Here is a 4641-nt window from a genome sequence, read left to right as displayed (position 1 = left end):
TGTTTCTGAGCCATTTTTCAAGATCGTTAAAAATTGACCTACATCTATTAGTGTAGTCGCTAGGTCAAAATAAATAACAGCAATTTCAAAAAGATCGGCAATTTTCATGACATGTATGGAAAAAAGTACCCTGTACATGTACTGATTTCCTTGAAACTTCTTTCTGAAACTATGATCCCAAACGGTACATTGTGAGACAGGAAATAGTAGAGAGAAACAAGCCCTATAACATAGGATACAACATTTTAATGAACAGTGCTTTCCATAAAATCAATAAAATGAAAAATATACGGAATAATATACCTTACTGATTTCTTTCGAAAATCGACATCTATGAAACCATGAACCCTTCCTGGACACAAACGGTACATTGTGAGACAGGAAATTGTAGAGAGAAACAAGCCCTATAACATAGGATACAACATTTTAATGAACAGTGCTTTCCATAAAATCAATAAAATGAAAAATATACGAAATAATATAATGGAAAAAAGTCGAAAAAATGACCATTTTTGGCAATTTTTTACTCATTCTCATAGGGCTTAGAAAAATAGCAGACATAGTCCTAAAATTATGAAAATATCAGGATTTGTAGAAAATTTTACGTAGTCAGAAAATTAATTTTTTGGACTCTTGTTTTTCAGCTATTTTTGATGAAGATTTAAAAGTCTCCTACATCTATTACAGTTCTCGTAGGACTACAATGGCCTATAATTTCTTATTCTACCATTAATAAGTAAACAATAGCAGTTTTATCAAAATCGGTGACATGACGAAAATCATGGCAATTTTCATTGGAAAAAAGTCGAAAAATGTCAATTTTTGGCTATTTTTTACTAATTTTCACAGATCTTAGAAAGAGAGTAAACATAATATTAAAAATATGAAAATTTTAGTATTTGTAGGAAATTTTATGTAGATTCAGAATATACTGACGTTTAAATGATTAGGCGCTTTATTTTCGTGAGAAAACTGATTTTTTTAATTGTTGTTTTCGCACCATTTTTGAACATATCCACGCTTGTTTAGTTTTATTTGAAGACTGAAAATGAATTCGTATAAACCGCTTTCACAATAACGAAGGCCCTGAATTTGTTATATTTAAATTATTTCTCTGCCATACAATTGGATATACATATTAGAGTGGAAATAACCAAAATAATTAACAAGGAATATTTGGAAAATGCCTTTCCTCTAATTAATGTCGAGGCATATTTTCAACAAGTTTATTTCCAAATATTTAGCCACCGAACTGAGGTCGAAGCCTGGATTTCATCGAATGTTCGCATTCTTTATATACTTTCGTACCGAAAAAAATAAGGGTTGAAATTGGGTAGCAGAAATATTAAAATTATCAGCTTTCAACAAAAAATCGGAGAGGATAATTTCCATCAGGATCACTGAGAATTTTCATAAAAAATATAATACCCAAAAAATATACTTGGATTGACCTTGTTATTTTTGTATTAAAAGAATCGCCCTTTTTAATATAACTTCACAAAAAAACTGTTATTTAAAATTAGGAATTTTCAGTAAACATTTCATAGGAAGGAGGGATTAATCACTGCTTAAAAATCGATTGTCAGTCTATAACTCATCATACATGGGGATTTTGCTGTTGTAGGGAGGACTGGGTATTTCCCATCCTCCTCTGACAACCTACGAGTGGATATCTACCTCCTCCTCGCATGTCCTAGAGGAAGGAACGAATACTTTAATAGCATTAATTCAAAAATATTAAGAGAATAATGGAAATACTAATTGAATACTACATAATTAAATACTTATATGTTGCGTACAACTTATCTTAGATAGGAACTATCGGAAACAAGAAATAGCCATCTTATCTGATAGTCAAGCAGCGTTAAAGGCGATCAACTCAGTATCAATCAATTCGAAATTGGTCAAAGAATGCATAGAGAAGCTGAATAAATTAGGCAAAGAAAACAAAGTCCTCCTACACTGGGTGCCTGCTCACCAAGGGATAGAAGGCAATGAAAAAGGAAATAATCTAGCTAGGAAAGGAGCGAACACTCCACTAACTGGACCAGAACCGTTCTGCTTTCCAAGTGGTAACCAACTCAAGGCGGAACTCAAGAACTTGGAAGATTCCATCCGCAACCTGGAATGGAAATCTTGCAACGGTCTAAGACACTCGAAGAAGTTTCTGGGGGCTTATGATCAAGAAAAATCACAGATCTTCCTGGGTTTAAGTAAGAACAACCTTTGGATTGTGACGGGGTTTTTAACAGGACACTGTCTCCTCAATGAACACCTCAGTAGATTGAAACTAAGAAGAAACGGCGAATGCAGATTCTGTGGGGAAGATGGGAAAACACCACTACACCTCATCACTAAGTGCGCCGAGACGACAACCATTCGTGCCATGAATTTTGGTACGACTGATATTGGAGATGGAGAACTACCCTCTATAAAACCGTCCCAGATACTGGCTTTTGTCAAAGCCCTGGGACTGTATGATGAGTTATGATTCAAGAAAGGGGGACACAATGGATCTGTAAGGTCGAAGTGATTAACCCCCCTCCCACTCATTCTAAATTCTAAAATTCTAAATACTTGTTTCTCTCTTCTATAGAATATTTTATTGTATTGTCCCAGCCTTTTCCAGCAAATTAATGTGTATACGGTTAGTGATTCTGTTTGTGAATTATGTTCTAAAAGAGTTTCTTTATTTACAATAAATAATAAATTGTATATATTTTATGTGTTAATATTAGGTGTTCTTAGTTCATGAGCTACAAAATGAACCCCAATTTATTTTAAAGCATAATTTTGAAAAATACCAGCGGAAAATGTTGTGGAAATACCAGATATGTGTAGTCTATCGGGTCTAAGCGTGTGGCTAAGTATCTTCGTGAAGCGATAAGTGAAGATGTTGCAAATTCAACGATTGATTGATGGGAATTTAATGATTGATAAGTTCGTTCCGCTTAAGCAGATTTTAAGCCGCTTCTTGAGGTCTTCGCCGTTTATTTTCAAGTTGTGATTCCTAGCAGCTTGGCCCTTTTTTGAATTAACATTTAATGGCTTATTAATTAGGGGCGATAAATATTAAAGAAACTCCCGAAATAATGAAATCAATCCGGATATATTATCGCTCTCATTGATTTTTTAATTACTTAATTCTCTTAAGTTCATTTTCAGTTAAGATTTCACAAATTAAAATAATTTTTTTTGAGATGTCCTGGAGATAAAAATAAGTAAAAAATTTCGGGTAAATTTGTGTCCTAAAATGGCTTCGTTTCGGAGATACAGGGTGAATTAGAAATTTCATTATAATTTCATTTTTTTTCCAAATAATTTTTGAACCAACATCGATATTTGGATGAAAATTGGTTTCTGGGAGTTTTTTGACATGATAAATTTGTTTCTGATGTCATTATGACTCCTACTTGTAGAGGGAGCTGCCTACATATTTTTTGTCTGCCTGTCCGTCTGTAACACGATAACTCAAAAACCGCTGAACCGATTTTAACCAAATTTGGCACAAAAATACTGTGGCACCCGAGAATCTGGCCATTAGTTTTTGGTGGGGGTGGGGGGTTGGTAAGGGGGTATGGGAGGGAGTTAAAAATTTTAAAAAATCGTAACTCCAAAATTAGAGTAGCTAGCGAAACGCGGTTTTCAATTTAAGATTAGGAATATTATTTGCAACAAAATTTGTAATAACATCAAAATCAGTCAAAGTCGCAGTTTTTGATATAAAAAAAAATTGGAAAAATTCCTTTACTTTGAAACTAAAAGAACTGCCTACCAACTTGTGCGTCCCGGCGCCAATTTTTTGACAATAATGGCATTTACTTTAATTCCAAAATTATTTAGAAAAAATCGAAATAAAAATGAAAGAACAATATTTAATATGCTGCCGAAGTTTCCTGAGTACAATTTGGACCACCTTGTATAATATTATACCGTATGATCGAAAAAGATGGCGTCAGGACAAAAAATAGCGAAAAAAGTATGGAAAAAATTGGGAAAATAAAGAATTTTCTATTTTTGGTACCCTTTTTAGGCGTTTTCAGAACTCTCAGAAAAAAGTATATCAATCTAAATTCCTTTAAATATTGTAGTAGGCGCCAGATTCACAAAAAAACTATTGTAAAAAAATTTAATGTTTATCTTGTACCGATATCAAATCTGTCTAGAGAAATACATTCAGTATATGTCTGTTTCAGTTTTATGAAGGTGTAATATTTATGTAGTTTTGGCGTCCATTAGTTTACTAGTGCTAAACAGACGAAGTTTTAAAAGTCCAGCCACCCATGGATGCTACAGGTCAGCTAAAAAGTTATTCGCAATTCGGATTTTATCCAGGTTATTCACCTTAAACATAAATATGTATGTATAACTATTATAAACTAATAAACAACTCTAAAAAAGTTCATGTGAGAGGCCTAGACTCGTAATTCCATTTGGAAATCCAAAAACAAGTTAAATAGGATTATTTATTGAGAAACTTTAATACTTTATTTCAAAATTAACACTAAAATAAATCAAGCACTCCCTTGAATTACTCTACACAATATGCATCACCTGAAACAAACTATATACAGGGTGGTCCGAACTGTATATAGTTTGTACTAAACATTTTAGGACATACACTTATACGAACTTTTTTAC

General features: G+C 33.0%; 1 protein-coding gene across 5 annotated transcripts in view; it reads left to right on the top strand.

Annotated features, from left to right (window-relative positions):
- The first annotated feature begins 4189 nt into the window (after nucleotides 1-4189).
- LOC115887128 (hepatocyte nuclear factor 6) overlaps nucleotides 4190-4641 on the top strand; it is a 26314-nt gene continuing 25862 nt past the window's right edge. For 4 of the 5 annotated variants that reach the window (XM_030906466.1, XM_030906465.1, XM_030906464.1 and 1 more), the window contains exon 1: nucleotides 4197-4359. The gene's annotated coding sequence lies outside the window, so the exon portion shown is untranslated. Of the gene's footprint in view, nucleotides 4360-4641 lie in introns of all 5 variants that reach the window. The other variant, XM_030906463.1, reaches the window with a different exon arrangement.

This window comes from Sitophilus oryzae, unplaced genomic scaffold, assembly GCF_002938485.1.
Source record: "Sitophilus oryzae breed Bouriz unplaced genomic scaffold, Soryzae_2.0 scaffold_552_pilon_pilon, whole genome shotgun sequence".
In the NCBI taxonomy this organism is placed as follows: domain Eukaryota; kingdom Metazoa; phylum Arthropoda; class Insecta; order Coleoptera; family Curculionidae; genus Sitophilus; species Sitophilus oryzae.
The sequence above is the reverse complement of the archived record's forward strand: the minus strand, read 5'-3'. Positions and strand labels throughout refer to the sequence as shown.